Source organism: Mustela nigripes, chromosome 7, assembly GCF_022355385.1.
Source record: "Mustela nigripes isolate SB6536 chromosome 7, MUSNIG.SB6536, whole genome shotgun sequence".
NCBI classification, from domain to species: domain Eukaryota; kingdom Metazoa; phylum Chordata; class Mammalia; order Carnivora; family Mustelidae; genus Mustela; species Mustela nigripes.
In genome coordinates, this window is record NC_081563.1 from 73,465,756 (window position 1) to 73,483,243 (window position 17,488).

At 43.6% G+C, this 17,488-nt stretch overlaps 1 long non-coding RNA gene across 1 annotated transcript in view; it reads right to left on the reverse strand.

Moving 5' to 3' along the window:
- Positions 1 to 372: 372 nt before the first annotated feature.
- LOC132021569 (uncharacterized) overlaps positions 373 to 17,488 on the reverse strand; it is a 107,831-nt gene continuing 90,715 nt past the window's right edge. Inside the window, exon 3 of the long non-coding RNA XR_009405394.1 lies at positions 373 to 1,121. This is a non-coding gene — a long non-coding RNA (uncharacterized LOC132021569). The remainder of the gene's footprint in view (positions 1,122 to 17,488) is intronic.

Here is a 17,488-nt window from a genome sequence, read left to right on the forward strand (position 1 = left end):
GGTTATAGATGCCAGCGGCTGGACTTTGCGAAGATTTCGGATGCCTTCATGACTACTGAGCCGGTGTGGCCGGTGGTGAATGACCTGGACTTGCGTGAGTTGGTTATATTGTTCTCTGTTTTTCCTAAAATAGATGTTTCTGTCTCTCCTCAATGGTTAGGCTGTCATCTGTCACTCTGGGAGGCTATAGGAAGGCTATTGCCTGAAATAATCCTGTCCCTTCATCATTTGCTACCTCTTTTCTCCTATGGGCTTGGAAACCTGTTAGCCAAGCATGGCTGAAACCTGGCAAGGGAGAAAAAAACATTTCCTGTGTCAACTTAGGTCCAGGAGTCAGGGGCCTGCAAATTCACTGACAGTAGAAGATTAACAGGAGGAAAGAAAACAAGTTTTATTCACATGTGGGAACATTCAGATGAACAGGCTCACAGAAAAGCTAGAAATAGGGGTTTATATACTAACTTAACAAGGGGAAGGAGTTCTATGGGAAGAACAAATGGGCCTTTTATAGGGAAGACAAATGGGCTTTGAGGGAAACAAATGGAAGGTAGGATGACTGCAACAGTGTTTGTGTAATTTCTCTTCTGGTCCGAGGGACTGGTCTGCTTCCTGGGGAAGGGGATTTGACAACTTCACTCTCCAAATGGTTCCGTCTTTAGGTCAGATAAGAGGAGCCCGCAAAGGGCTTCTTTCGGCATCTGTTGCATCTCAAATGTCTTCAGTTTAAAATAAATCTCCACCCCAACTCTGCAGGGAGAAGTGAGTCCCACAAAGGGAAAAACGGGCTCTCAGTGAGGATGGAAGAAACTCAGGAGCTTCAGCGACATCTATGATAATACTACAGAGGCAATTAAAAAAATTCTGATCCTTAGCTGTGTCCTGGCGTTAGGTAACTGGGTAATGGCGAGGGGAGGTGTCCGTACAGAGAGAAGCTGTGGGTCCCATTTCCACAGGCCGATCATCTGAAGTGCTGTTGTTTCGAGCTGGGAATGTCTTCCATTAGCTCCAGGAGGTGCTTGAAAGATTGGCAGTGCGGTGACCGCAGAGGGATCCTGGAAGGCTCAGGTCCTTAAAATTCCAACAGTCGGGCTTCGTTCCTTAGAATGAAGTCTCCCCCTGTTCTACAGACGGTTAACAGGTGAGCGTTTTTGCAAAATTTGAAGGATAAAATGACACAAAATCATAAAGATAAAAAGGGCATATACAAGGGTCTCTGGGCAAAAAGGAGTCTTCCGCCCATCTCTAACCTGCACACCTGCCCCACGAGTAACGAGTTTCTGGTTTTTAAGTGCGTGTTTTTCTTTTTACACAGAGGATGAAAGGCCATACACATTGTTTGGCCCCCTATTTCCATCTTTCACGCTAAACAACACACATTTGAGATGATTCATATCAGTACTTAAAAAATTCTCCTGTTCTTCTCATGGATACAGTGGTATTTCACTGCATGGAAGAGCCCTTATTTATTCAACCAGCCTCCTGGTGAACTTACTTCTCTTACTGCTGCAAATGGCCTGAAAAGGAGCAGCGTTATACAGAAGTTGTTGCGCGTATGGATAAAACGCTCCAGTAAGAGTAGATTCATAGAAGTGAAATTGCTGGCTAAAGGGTACGAGAACTTTTTGCATCCCAAACTGGAGTGTCAGGGGTGCCTGGGTGGCTCGGTCACTTAAGCATCTGACTCTTCATTTTGGCTAAGGTCATGATCTTCAGGGTCCTGAGATTAAGCCTCACGTCCAACTCTGCCCTGAGCATGGAGCCTGCTTGAGATTCTCTCTCCCTCTCCCTCTGTCCCTTCACCCCCTCACAAGCACGCTCCACACCTCTAAAAAGAAAAAGAAAAAAAAAAGGAAGTGTCAATTGCGCTGCTGAGGTGGGCAGATTAGAATGCTGCCTGAACAGTCTCGTGAGAATTCACCTTCTACTAGGTGGAGACAACCTACACAGACTTCCTTTTATAAGACAGTTTGAATTACTACACAATAGGCTATCAAAGATCTACGGCAATCATTGAAATGAAGAACAGTGCCAAAGAGAGCTTAAGTGTTGTGTAAGTGAAAGAGGAGCAGATCGGCCACCTGCAGCTCCCCATCTGGCCTGACCACAGGCTCCTCGCCCCTCAAGCCTCTCCCTTGTTCCCCCTGCACCTCCCCCCTCTACTTCGTTTTCCTCTATCTTCTCCCCTCCTGGTTTCACTTCCTTCCAATGTATCATTTCAACTACTTGTCAATGCCTTCAACTCTAACCACTTTTTCCTTCCATGCTACCTCTCCTTGTCCCTTCCTCCAGGATATAGAGCAATGCTGGAAAAATCTCAGGCTTAGGAGCTCACAGATCTGAGGTCGTCAGGCTCAGCTGGGTCCAAGGCATGGCCTGACAATCATTCCAGCTCTCTCTTCATCATCCTCCCTCTTCTGTCTCTGTGACTTCTGGGCTGACCATGCCTAACTCCTCCATCTGGGCTCTGGGTCTTCTTCCTTCTCATTTCCCCAGGGTTCCTTTCCTTGTATATTTTCAACTATTTCTTCTTTGTTTATCCTTTCTTCACAGTTTACAAACCCAGCATCTAGTAGATGCTTGATAGGCCTTCTTCTAAACTCAGGTTTATTCAAGTATAATTTATGAACAACAGGCACATTTGATAGTTTCATACAATATGCTCTGTTGTCTCTAGCTTCTTTCACTCACCATACTGGTTCTGAGATGTATCCATATTGTTTTAGCTATTAACATTTTGTTCCCTAAAAAAATTTTTTTTTCTTATTCATGTAGAGTTGATACACAATGTTATATTAGTTTCAGGTGCATTTTGTTCCTTTTTAATATTGAGTACCATTCCATCCTATGGATACACCATAATCTGTTTGTCCATTGATCTGTTGAAGGACAGTTGGGTTGTTCCCAGGTTTTGGCTAGTAGCAGTATAGTAGCTGTGAACATTTGGCCACAGGTAATTTCATTTATTTTGGGTAAACGTCTAGGAGTGGCATTGCTGGGTCATAGAGCAGGTATATATTTAACTTTATAAGAAATTGCCAAACCATTTCCATGGTGGTTGGTTCCCATGAGCAGTTATGAACATTCCAGTTGCTCTACATCTGTGCTTACACTTCTTATTTTCAGTCTTTTACGTTTTAGTCATTCTAGTGGCTGAGAATGATATATGGCATTGTGGTTTTATCCTTCTCTGATGACTAATGGTGCTGTATATCTTTTCATGTGCTTATTGGCCATCTGAATATCTTCCATTGTGAAGTGTCTGTTCAAGTCTTTTCATTATTTCTTATGTTTCTTTAAACTGAATGTCTGAATTCTTTAGAGAATCTGGATGCATCTTTCCTCAGAATATGAGTTACAAATATACAGTAGGATACAGACGTAACCTAGCCCATGACTTCCCTTTTCATGTTCTTAATGATATATTTTGATGAACAGAAGGTTTTAATTGTGGTGAAGTCCAATTTATCAATCTTTATAGTTACTGTTGAGTCCTACCTAAGAAATTTTGGGGTAGCCCAAGAGCATGCAGATTTTCTTCTATGCTTTCTTCTAGACACTTTACACTTTAAGCTTTTCCCTATAGGTCCATAAACCAACTCAAATTAATTGTTTAAGTCCAATGGTAAGTTAATTTCCCCCCTATATGTTTATCCAGTTGTTATAGTGCATTTTGTTGAAAACATTTCCTTTCCTTTTGAATTACTCTGAGTCCTTTGTCAAAAATCAGTTGTCTGCTTCCCATCTTGAAGTGAATGTAATTCTATTTGGCTTTTTAAAGAGTTTCCATTTCAGGGACATCTGGCTGGCTCTGTTAGTACAGCATATGACTCTTGATCTCAGGATTATAAGTTTGAGCCCCATGTTGGGTGTGGAGACTCTTTAAAAATAAACTCTTAAAAAAAAAGTTTCCATGTCTCTGTTAAGATTTCCTATTTGTTTATTCATTATATTTGTCTTTTCCTTTACATCTTTAAACATATTAATAATAGCTATTTTAAAGTCCTTTGTTGCTGTAGAAATTATCAATTTATTGCCTTTTAGTGCTAAATCAACCTTTAATGAACTGTGCTATAATAATGAACTAACTAGACCTTTAAAGTATCTCTTTGGCAGTAATTACAACATTAATTTTTGCAAGTAGAAGAAGCTGGAAGGATTTATTAGGAAGAAGGAGCTTCTCTTAGTTCCACTGCTTCTGTTTTGTTTATTTGCTATTGTTGTATGACTGCCCTCCTCATGTCCAAAGCACATGGTTCCCTCAGCAAACTTGCAGACCTGGCTCTGGTCCATGAACTACCTCACTAGTATTCCTGATGTCCACAACATGAATACCAAGCCTTAGGCTGCCCTGTCAGCAAGTGGCTTCCCTACATCTTGACTCCCTCCATGCAGCCATCTACTGGCCTTGGCCCACCTGGACCCCAGGTGGTTGCTTCCCATGGTCTTCCTGACCTGGATACCATGCAATCCAGGCCTCATGCTTCCCTGCTGCTAAGTTGGTTCCTAATGCCTTGACTCCCTCTGGATTCCCACACACCAGCTTTGATCCACTTGAGCCCTGGAGGCAAGTATTTCCTACTCCCCCACCCATTGTGGACCAGCTCCAACCTGGGCACCCCAGAGAATTTTTCTACCTTTAGGTGGATTGAAATTAGATCTGAATCTTGATTTTGGGAAGGGACCTCCAACTCAAGTTGTTTCTTCTTTATTTTTTACTTATTTATTTTTTAAAGATTTTATTCATTTATTTGACAGATAGAGATCACAAGTAGGCAGAGAGGCAGGCAGAGAGAGGGGGAAACAGGCTCCCAGCCAAGCAAAGAGCCCAATGCAGGGCTTGATCCCAGTACCCTGGGATCATGACCCAAGCCGAAGGCAGAGGCTTTAACCCACTGAGCCACCCAGGCACCCCACGTTGTTTCTTCTTTAGTTCTTCTTCTTCAGCACTAGCTTACTCCTTAGAATGCCCCTCCACTCCTGCCTTTTACCTTTATTGTTTCTCTCCTATTATAGTTAATAATTATTTACATTAAATATTCCCTATTCAAATTACTGGTTTCTATTTCCTGATCACACCCTTGACTGGTATATCTGCTAATTTCATCATCTGTCACCTTGTGGTTTATTTTTTAATTTTTTAAAAAAGATTTTATCTATTTATTTGACAGACAGAGATCACAAGTAGGCAGAGAGGCAGGCAGCAGTGGGAGGGGAGGAGGCTCCGCACTGAGCAGAGAGCCCGATGTGGGGCTCGATCCCAGGACCCTGGGATCATGACCTGAGCCAAAGGCAGAGGCTTTAACCCACTGAGCCACCAAAGCTCCCTTGAGGTCTATTTCTATTGACTGATTTTCCTTTGTATTACAGTCCACATTTCCTTCTTTGAACGTGTAGTAATTTCTTTATTGTATGCTGAACACTGAATATAAGAGACCAGGATGATAAAATCATGTTGTATCAGGGTCGCCTGGGTGGCTCAGTGGGTTAAGCCTCTGCCTTCGGCTCAGGTCATGGTCTCAGGGTCCTGGGATTGAGTCCTGCATTGGGCTTTCTGCTCAGCAGGGAGCCTGTTTCTCCCTCTGCCTGCCTCTCTGCCTACTTGTGATTTCTCTCCCTCTGTCAAATAAATAAATACAATTTTAAAAAATCACGTCATATCAAAGAGTTGCAAGAAGTAGAGATGTTTGTTCTAGAGAAGATGAGGGTGGGTTGCAATGGTTATCTTTTCATATTGGAGGGCGGCTGCAGTAGAAGATAGAATTAAGTTCAGTGAAGGGGAAAAAAAGCAGCACAAGTATCAGCAGAGATATTAGGAAGAATGCTCTGCATCAGAACTTTTGCCTGAAGACATAGTGCTGGTGGTGGAGTCAAGACTGGATCAGTGTTTAGTGAGGAATCTGTGCATCCATAACCAGACAAGGGGTTCTAGTGCACCTCTACAGAGATCTGTGGCAACAGCATAGGCTCTGCTGTCAGGTTTGATCTGAGTTCCAATTTCACCACCTACCAGGAGGTCACTTAACTTCTTCGTGCCTCAGCATCTATACACAAAAATGATACTACCTATCTCTAAGGGTTATTACAGAGATTAAAATAGGAATCCCTAGCATTCCTTGCCTGGACTATAACCAGCATCTTGATGCTCCTACAAATATTTGTGCTCTGGCTCAGTTGTGCCTTTGGGGCCTTCAACAACCTTTTACCTGATTAAGTTAGTTACCTATTCTATTCCCCTCCTGACTTCTCCAATTGTCACTGCCTTCCCAACTTCTTCAATATCATAGAAAAAAAAAAAAAAGACAAAATTTCCCCAACTTAATTTCCATCCAACGCCTTCAATTTCATATGTAAATCCTTCTAGAGCCTCAGACTTCCCCTACCTCCTGCTTTTATACCCCCAAAATGTGTTCTGTGTACATTTCTGAGGTTGTGTTTATCATGTTATTTTAATCTTTAAAACAATTTTACAATTATTAATATATGTGATATGGACTGAATGTTTGTGTCCCCCAAAATTCATATGTTGAAATTTTAATTGCGAAGGTGATGATATTAAATGGTGAGGCCTTCAAGAAATGGTTACACCAAAGGGTAGAGCCTGCAAATGGGATTAATACCCTTATATTTTTTCTTTCTTTTTTCTTTTTACCTTATTTTATTTAAATTCAATTACATAACATATGGTATGTCATTAATTTCAGATGTAGAGTTCAGTAATTTATCAGTTGCTTACAAAACCCAGTGCTCATTATATCATGTGCCCTCTTTAAAGATTTTATTTATTTATTTGACAGAGAGAAATCACAAGTAGATGGAGAGGCAGGCAGAAAGAGAGAGAGGGAAGCAGGCTCTCTGCGAGCAGAGAGCCCGATGCGGGACTCGATCCCAGGACCCTGAGATCATGACCTGAGCCGAAGGCAGCGGCTTAAACCACTGAGCCACCCAGGTGCCCCTCATGTGCCCTCTTTAATGCCCATCACCCAGTTACCCCATCCCTTCTCTTCCCCAATTAATGCCCTTAAGACATCCCAGAGAACTTTCTTGTCCCTTCTGCCATGCAAGGTCACAGCAAGAAGACAGTCTTCTATGAACCAGGAAGCAGACTCTCATCAGATACCAAATCTGCTGGTGTCTTGACCTAGTACTTCCCAACCTCTAGAACGGTGAGAATAAATTTCTGTTGTGTATAAGCTACCCAGTCTATGGAATTCTATTCAAGTAGCCCAAATAGGTGAGGACAATATTTATGACCGAAACATTCAAGAAATGAAAAAGAGGGGTGTCTGGGTGGCTCAGTCAGTTAGGCAGCTGCCTTTGACTCAGGCGATGATTCTGGGGTCCTGGTATTGAGTCCTGTGTCAGTATCCCTCTTCAGTGGGGAGTATGCTTCTCCCTCTACTCCTCCGCCCTGCTCGTGATCTATCTCTGTCTCCCCTCTGTCAAATAAATAAATAAAATCTTAAGGAAAAAAAAAAAAGAAATAAAAAGGAGTGGAAGTGAGAAGTTATAGTTCTCTTTCCTCATTGATCCAGAGCCACCCAAGAGAGAACCATTTTAATTTTCTTGCATCTTTTTCCAAGAAATAAATACATAGGCAAGTATGTGCACATATATACACATACTACATGTGTATCTTTTTTGTTTTTATGTAATGGCACCTTGCTCTATGGACTGTTGCATCCAGTGCTTTTTCCACCTCATGTGTCTTGTACTTCTTCGCAGATCAGTACACGAAGAAAGTCTTCATTTTTTTGGGGGGGGGGGGGATGAACAGCAGAGGGAGAGAGGGATGAAGAGCACAGGGAGAGAGAGAGAATCCCAAGCAGGCTCCATGCCCAGCACGGAGCCCAGAGGGCTCAGCTTCACAACGCTGAGATCATGACCCTGAAATCTAGAGCTGAAATCTAGAGTTGCATGTTTCACTGATTGAGCCGCCCAGGTGCTCCAAGAAAGGCCTCATTCTTTTCAACAGTTGTTTGGTGTTCCTATGTGTGGATACACCAAGGGTTATTACTTCAGTCCTCTCTCACTGCATGTTTAGTTTGGTGTGGTGTGTTGTTTTTCACCACAGTGCTAAGTTGTATTTTATTTGTCCAGGAGTGTGTTTTCAACCTTAGGCCAACACAGGCTGCATTTCATTTTTGGTTGTGTACCCAGCAATTGGCTTTGCACTTGCCATGCTGTAAAATCAATGAACTGAATTCTATTCCATAGGATTGCGCCTACCAAGACCTGGCCCAAGACCCTGGTTCAGCTGGCAGGTTTATGTCCTCAGAGTCTGCCACCTCCCACTTATCCCCTGGATCCTCTAGGTCACCATGGAAATGTAGTCTCCAAAGACCCTTCTCCCCGGGGCCCAGCCCCTCCCCGTGGCCCAGGGTCAGCTGTTCCTTAGTGCCCCCTTTAGGGAACCAGGGCTCGGTGGACTCTCAGGCATCACCATGTCCTCCTGCCAGTTGGGGTCTGTTCCTTCCTACATCGCTTCCCAGGAGGAGGCAGCAGTTCATTTTCCCCTAAATTCCAGCCCCTGACACAAATAAACCCCTGGGAAGCATTTGCTGAAGCTTCCCAGGCCTTTCTCCATATGAATATTTAACACTTCTGCAGTAAACTAGACTGTTAAGGCAAGGAAGAGGAGTTGTCGATGCTACATGCTGGCAAGGAGTCTGGGGTGTGAAGGTGGTGGTGAGGATGGGCCTCTCATCCCTTCCGATCCAATGCAGAAATCCTGTCCCTCACCCGAGCACCCAAGCTCCCCTGGCAGTTTGAGTGGGTGGCTGTCACCAGGCCACAGCAGTCCTGCTCACCAGTCCACCTCTAAGGTGCTACAAAAGGTCATTCTGGATTTCTGCTTTGTCATTTTAGTCCCTGCTTCTCCTTCTGACCCAATCGTGAATGCAAGAGCCCAGCTCTGAGGTCCTGTCATCCAGCTACCACACTTTACAGAGGAAGAAAAGAGACCCAGGGAGATATAGAGGCTGTTCAAGGTCACACCTAGAGAGCACAGCGCGTGTGAACACTCTTCACAGAGATAGGCCTTGTCCACTCCACTGACCTCAGCCAGAACGGGTCTGTGAAGCTGCTACTGCTGCTGTTTTACTCCCCCTTCTCCAAGCCCAGGGTCATGGGAACAGCTACAACTTACGTAAAACTTCCTGTATGTCAGGTCCTGCTCGAAGTGCTTTACATATGTTTATTTGTTTCATAACTCAACACCCTGTGAATTATATTGCCTATTTTACAGATGAAGAAATTGAGGCCCAGACAGGGTAAGTATCTGCCCAAGGTCACACAGCAACAGAGCTGAGATTAAGCCCAGGCAATGTGGCCTCAAAGTCCATGTTCTTAACTCCAGCACCATCCTTCCCCTCAAAATAAAAAATTATGTCAGAATTTAAGGCAATATTTCATTTAATCCCCCTCACAGTCCTGTGAAGAAGAAAATACTCTCATTGAACCCATTTTATAAGCCTCTCTAGGCTTAGAAAGGCCAGGTAAACTGGTGAAGGTCACTTAGCTGTTGGAGTCAGGAGTGAAGGAAACCAGAATGTGCCAACCCAAAATATGTCACTTTGGCATACAGATTATTTTGAGCTGAAGGCAATTAAGAAACAACAGATGCCAAAAAAAAAAAAAAAAAAAAAAATCCAAAAAAGCTGTCTGTCCTCTGCCTAGCTAGTTGAAGGCAGGATATTAATTTCCATTCTTAAAAGTATATCCCCTCTTCCACACAAGGAAGAGGAGGACAACTCTGAGATTCTTGGTCACCAGAGACAATTTAGTTTCTTAACAGCCCAAGGCATCCAAAGCATCAAGCTGAAGCTAAATAAATCTTTCTAAGATAACTTTGTTTTTAAGAGTGAGAGTCCCTGAGTGCCAGCGCACACAGGTGGGAGGGGAGGGATTGTGGGAAGGGGCAGAAGGAGACGGCGAGATAATCTCAAGCAGGCTCCATGCCCAGTGCAGAGTCCAACATGGGGCTCAATCTCGTGACCCTGAGATCATGACCTGAGCCAAAAGCAAGAGTCTGCTGCTCTGAGCCATCCAGGCGTCCCTAAAATAACTTAAAACAAAACAAAAACCTCTTAGGGCACCTTCTGTTGCTTAGTTGGTTAAGCACCTGCCTTTGGCCCAGGTCATGATCCCAGGGTCCTGGGAAGAGCCCCACATAGTGCTCCCTCTTCAACAGGAGCCTGCTTCTCCTTCTCTCCACTGCTCATGTTCTCTCTCTTTCTCAAATAAATAAATAAAATTGTTTTTTTTAAAAAAGGCATTTCTTTAAAAAAAAAAAAGAAAACCTCTTATCTTCTATTAGCTTCCTTTCATATATTTATCTTCCCATAGTTTGCCACCTCTAAAAGCCTACCTCCCTTTTTTTTGCTGTCACTTCTCTACACATTTATTTTTCTTAGTTAAGATGGTATATGAGCCCCAAGTTCTAACCTTCGAGTTACTCATCACTGAGTTTTGCCCATGTATATGCATTCTACATGACTTAATAAATTGTTTTTTTTCTTGCCTTTTTAAAAAAAGATTTTATTTATTTATTTGACAGACAGAGACCACAAGTAGGAAGAGAGAGGGGCTCCCTGCCAAGTAGGGAGCCTGATGTAGGGCTCAATCCGAGGACCCTGGGATCATGACCTGAGCTGAAGGCAGAAGCTTTAACCCACTGAGCCACCCAGGCACCTCCCCCCTTTTTTTTCTTGTCAAACTGTCCTTTGTCAGTTTGATTTCTAGGGCTCCAGCCATAGAACCTAGGAGTGTAGGGAAAAAGATTTTCCCTGCCCTATAAAACTAAACCCATATCAACTGCAAGGCTAGCCCTCATAGAGTCTCATAAAAAATATGCAGTAGCAATGCCTGGGTGGCTCAGTTGGTTAAGCAGCTGCCTTCGGCTCAGGTCATGATCCCAGGGTCCTGGGATGGAGTCCCACATTGGGCTCCTTGCTCCGCAGGGAGCCTGCTTCTCCCTCTGCCTCTGCCTCCCTCTCTGTCTGCCTGTGCTCTCTCTCTCTCCCTCTGTCTCTGACAAATAAATAAATAAATAAAATCTTTAAAAAAATATGCAATAGATGGGCAAAGAATGAATGCATGGCCCTGCATTAGTCTACTCAGGCTGTTGTAATTGAAAGGCTTAAACAGAAGAAATTAGTTTTTTCACAGTTCTAGAGGCTAGAAAGTCCAAGATCAATGTGCTGGCTGATTCAATTCCTGGTAAGGGCTCTCTCTGTCTTGCAGACGCTAGCCATCTTGCTGTGTTCTCACCTGGTAGAGAGAGAGCACTCTGCTATTTCTTCCTCTTCTTTTTTTTAAGTTTTTTTTTTTTTTTTTTTTTAAATTTGACAGAGAGACACAGCGATACAGGGAATACAAATAGGGGGCGTGGGATAGGGAGAAATAGGCTTCCCGCCAAGCAGGGAGCCTGATGCGGGACTTGATCCCTGGACCCTGGGATCATGACTTGAGCTGAAGGCAGACACCCAAGACTGAGCCACCCAGGTGCCCCATTTCTTCCTCTTCTTATAAGGACACAAGCTTTATGGTTTGGGGTCCACTCTTATGACCTCATTGGACCTTAATTACCTTGTAAAGTATTTAGGAGGAGGACACAATTCAGTATTAGTAGGTAGGTCCTTTTCCTTTCCTCCTGGGAAAAAGTAATAATAATGGCAAAAGAACAAGAAAATAGAAGGTCAACTTATGGGCACTGAGGATGGTTGTTTGGTCCATCCCTTGGCTGGCCATGGGAAACCCCAAAAGTGGAGAAAACCACCAGCCAGTTTCCATGAGTGTTGATGGTGTTGTGGTTTCTGGCCATAGTGAAGCCTTGGCTGTGGTTGTGGGCACAATAGGCTTTCAAGTGAGGGCAACCCCAGAAGGAAGCTGAGTTGCCACAGAAAATGGAATCATCATGGACTAATAGTGTCTGAATGATTATGCTGGTTGTGCCCCATCTGTATGTACACTTTTCATATCAGCATATCTGTCCATGGCTCTACTTTTCCAAGTGGGGAACATGTCTCAGTCCTGAGACAGTCACCCACCAGAATCCTGGAAATATACAGCCCAAATCCTGCTAGAATCCAGTGTGTTCACTCTTTGTGCCCAGAGCATGCTGTAAGGAGACTGAAATTCTCTGAAGTAGGTCTATTATTAAAACTAGACTTAAAATTACAGAATCATAATATCTTTTTTGGGGTGCCTGGGTGGCTCAGTCCATTAAGCAACCAACTCTTGATCTAAGAGTCATGAGTTCAAGCCCCTCACTGGGTTCTATGCTGGGCTGTCTACTTAAAAAATAAACAAACAAATAAAAATACTAAATAATAATGATGATTATTGGGTACCCAGGTGGCTCAGTTGGTTAAGTGTCTACCTTCAGCTTGGGTCATGATCCCAGGGTCCTGGAACTGAGTCTCGCTTTGGGCTCCCTGCTCAGTGGGCATCTACTTCTCCCTCTCCCTCTGCTTGCCACTCCCCCTGCTTGTGTGTACATGGTCTCTCTCTCCCTCTCTCTCTCTGTGAAATAAATAAGTAAAATCTTTAAATAATAATAATTTTTGTCCCTTTCTACTTCTACCTAAAATTAAAATTACGTATGTCCTGCTGGGGGAGAAAACTAGCTGCAAAAGGCAGTCAAAATTATTTGCACAATAACCAATCTGTTTTTTTTTTTTTTAACCTTTTTGAGAGAGAGAGAGTGGGTGGAGAGAAGGGGTAGAGGGAGAGAGGGAGAACCCTAAGCAGGCTCCACGCCCAGCATGGAACCCAATGAAGGGTTCTTATGACCTGGAAATCACGACCTGAGCTGAAACCAAGAGTCAGATGCTTAACCGACTGAGCCATCCAGGCGCCCCAATAACCAATCTTTTTAAGAAGCACATATATTTTTAAAAGGTAATTCCTGCAGAAATAATAATTATTTGGAACATTTCCTGCAGAGCAGCCAGGGTTTGCTGGAATAACTTACAAATCCAGATGAAGCAATGATGGATAAAACCGCCAGGACAGATAATCCCATCCCAAATCCCAGAGCATAGGACTATTCCCAGTCACTTACACCTAATTTCCTGGCTTGTGGAAAGCCCCCAGGGTTCAGGAATCCACAGGTGAATGAATCACAGAAGACGATTTAAAGGGGTAGGGATAGGTTCTGAGAGACAATAGAAGTTGAAGTGTGAAAGAGGCTACAAATAGGAATTAGCACCTTCACTGAACCAAGAAGGAGGAAGGAAGGAAGCTGGAAAATGAAACCGGAAGCAAAGCTGGATGCCTTAAGAATTCTTAGCCTTCCCTGGGGTGGAGGCTCCTGCCCACATCTACAGCTCCTCTCCCTCCACTGGATTTTAAGCTCTAATGACTGAACAACTTGTAATTCTGTCCCATATCCAGCTGTGCTGGCTTTCTGAGTATTTGCTCAAGCTGTTTTTGGCACCTGGAATGCCTTCCAGCTCCCATTTCTCTTCAGCTGGCTGACTCCCACCTGCCCTAAAAGACGTGGGCAGTCCCTCCTGCAGAAGACCTTCCCGGACCCTTAGCCCATGCATTGTTTCTACTGCCCCATTCCCCAGGAAGATATTTCACCAAATTATCCACCTTGCATTACAGTTGTCTGCTGGTGGGATGGGTCATATCCCAATGGGTGGATGAGTGCACAAGCAGGCCAGAGTGTCCTCATCTTTGTATCCCGGTACCTGGCACATATCAGGCACTCAATATAAGCTGGTTGAATTAATGTTGATGGAGCGAGAAGGAATGAAATGTGCAACAACATGGCTGCACCAACTTTTTCTGGATGAGATACAGTGTCTGAAAGTCACAATTCTGGCCCAGGGTTGGAGGGTTAGGCTTGCTGCTCCTGCTGCAGTAGTGCCTCTAAATGAAGGACACAGGGTCACCAAATAAAAGCAATGTAGTAATAAAAGCCCCATTCTCTCCTTCTCTCGTCAAGCAAACAGAGCCCTTATGTCAGAAGGGACGTTCATGGCTGTGTCATGACACTCAGGCTGTGTCATTCGGAAAGTGGGGAAGGTGGGACCCAGGGAACTGAAGGGACTTGCCCTGGTCCCATGAGAAGTCAGCAATGTCAGAGAAGAAATATTCTCTTTCCTCTGTTCATCTCACGTCCATTGGCTGCAGCCTTATAAATGGGACTGGCAAAAGAGAGATCAATAGGACAAAACAAGCAGTTTACTAACACGTGTGATGCGTACCATGTGGGAGAAACCTCAGTGATGAGTAACTCAAGGGGTTGGTTAGTGGACTTATTCAGCCTCTTAACAAAAGGACAATAAATTTGTAGTAGAGTGGCAAGACAAAGGACTTTGACCTTCCAGGGGGTAACAAATTTGGGGAAGTAAATTTTATATAGTTAAATTTTATATAGTAAAATTTATTATGTCAATTCCTCCAGTGCCATCTCAGTCTGATAAAGTTCTAGAGTTGCAGGCAGGCCCAGAAGAAGAAGGGGGCACGTATGAGGAGCCGGACAGTGAGTTCTACGAGAATGACCCCAACTGTGAGCAGAACCAACTCTCCCAGGATGGTAGCGGCTCAGAGAACCCTGAGGATGCAGATTCCTTCTCCAGGGCAGCTGAGTCTTATGACCATGAGGATGAAGAGCTGGTCCAACCAGTGGACTTTCTGAGCCCCCATAGGTCAGCTTGGGACACAAGAGGGGGCCCACCTCTCTTGGCTCCTAGGCCTACGAGGATATGAGAAGAAGCTTGTATGCAGCCCCCAGCTCCGCTCCATTCAGGCACAGCCTGGTCTCAATCATGAGGAAGATGCAGACTCATATGAGAATATAGATAATCCCAAATGGCCAGACCCAGCATGGGGAAGAGAGGGCCACATGGGCACCTGGAGTGCTAGGTTAATCCCTTCAGCCCGGGCCCCCTTAAACCCCTGAGGTCCATACCTGATTCTGAAATCTGTGACTCTCAGCAGACAGTGTCATCCTCTAGAGCAGCAATGCCTTGGATGTGCGTATCTGTGTTGTGAATGTGTGTGTGTCATGTGTGTGTGCATGTGCGTCTGTGCTATCAGTAAAACTTCAGCTCCCCTTGGGCTTCCCCAATAAACTCAATGACTTCTTCCAAAAACAAAACAAAACAAAACAAATCCATCTCTACTTGGACTAGCCATGTTTCAAGTGCTCAGCAGCCACAGATGGGGAGCAGCTACCATACAGGGACAGCAGAGGAAGAGGAAGAGGCCACCACTGTCCTATCCAGTCATAACAGCACTACTAGCCTGGTACAGTGTCTAAAAGTGCATCATGAGCTACTCTTATGGCCGGAAGGGTCATCTCAGAAGGCCCCAGGTACATGCAGATGTACCACCTACTGTTGGGGTCGATTCCACATTAAAACCTGTTAAACCCCTAGGGCCTGCCTGAGCCTACTTAGCCATAGTGACTCCATGTTGCCTAGGTAGACATTTTGTTGTTTAATAAATGCTTCAACAGTTATTGATATCAGTTCCAGGTAACTGTTACTAAAACACATACCTAAAACAAGGCCATTTTGTTTATATCGGTTCCAGGTAACTATTATTAAAACACATACCTAAAACAAGGCCATTTTGTTGTTTAATAAACACCTCAACAGTTACTAGTATCGGTTCCAGGTAACCGTTACTAAAACACACAGGTAGGAGATACCCAATCAGCCAAAGCCACATATATAGATGTCTGTGATTATGCCCTATAAAAACTAGCCTATAGGGGCACCTGGGTGGCTCAGTGGGTTAAAGCCTCTGCCTTCGGCTCAGGTCATGATCCCAGGGTCCTGGGATCGAGCCCCGCATCGGGCTCTCTGCTCAGCGGGGAGCCTGCTTCCCTTCCTCTCTCTCTGCCTGTGTCTCTGCCTACTTGTGGTTTTTCTTTCTCTGTGTCAAATAAATAAATAATCTTAAAAAAAAAAAAAAACCTAGCTGTAAGACCAAGGGGCCTCGCTCTCTTCGGAGGTGGCCCTGGCTGGTCAGTCTGACTTCTAATGCTTGGCATAGAATAAAGCTTTACATAACTTTTACTTTGTCTCAGCCTCATTTCTCTGGCTGGTCAGTCTAACTTCTAATGCTTGGCATAGAATAAGGCTTTGCGTAATTTGTCTCAGTCTCGTTCCTTTGATAACAGACCCAACACTACGAGAGTTAAAATATCAGTCCAGTAGGTTATGCTATTAGCACTCCACTCACTTGGGGCCATAATGACGTGGAGGCAGAGAAAGGGCTACATTTTTTTTTTTTTTTTTTTTTTGCCCTACCCTCAGTTATCTAGGAAGCACTAGGTCCTTAAATGCAATGCTTTCCTTTTAAATTCTCTAAGCCCAATTGGCTGCTTTGAAATCTCCATGCTTCTGGTTCAATAAAATTGTCTCCTGCCCTCTTAAAGATCTTACTTGAACAGTCCTGGATTGTGAGCCTGGGCGTATGCATTATAACAGTGGCCTAAACCCTACCTTTCTTTCTGGACCTTCTCCTTGCTTGTTTCCCGTGTCTTATCCTATCACCAGCCTCTGGGGTCCTATTTCTGTAGGATTTTGCCATTAAATCCCTTAAATTGGGGTCCAAGCCAGCATGAGCTGCCTAAGCAGGACAAACTTAAGGCAGAAATCACAATTCAAGATGAAGATATTAGAAGGCTGCCTCTTGAAAAGACTCAGCTGTAGAAGCAGCGTCATTTTCTCATTCATCTCTCTCTATCCCCAAAAGTAGGTTATCAAAGTTGTAAGAACTGATATTGTTTCCAAGGGATACAGTAAAGCTATTTTTGTATTGAATGAGTGGAAAATGCTTCTGTAAACACTTTAATCTTTCTTAAATTAGCACTTTTGTTTTCTAAAAACAAAACAAAAAATCCAAACAAACAAAAAAACCCAAAGGATTTCCCAGAGCTGGCAGTTCCAAAGTTTGGGGGCCGATCAGTAAAATTTTAAAATAAGACAAAATAACAACAAAAAAGAAACAGAGCGCTAGGTGGCTCTGCTTTTGGTTCAGGTCATGATCTTGTGGTCCTGGGACCAAACCCCGCATTGGGCTCCTCATTCAGTGGGGAGTCTGATTCTCCCTCTCCCTCTGTATCTCCCCACTCATGCTCACTCTTTCAAATTAAGAAATAAAATCTTTTATGTTAAAAAAAAAAAAAGAAGAAGAAACAAAACCTTTAGTGACTGAAGGCATGTTAAGAAAAATGTTTCAAAAACTTGGAACTAAGGAAAAGGGATCATTACTATTTTTCCTTTCTGAATCATGCTAGCTGAATGCAGGATATTCTTTTTCTTCTCCTTCTTTATTATTATTATTATATTATAATATCATTATATTATATAGTACATTCTATTTTATAACATATATTATTACTATTATTATATTATTGTAAAGATTTATAAAGCCCAATGTGGGGCTTGATCCCAGGACCCTGAGATCATGACTTGAGCTGAAGGCAGACACTTAACTGAGTGAGCCACGAGGTGCCCCTGAA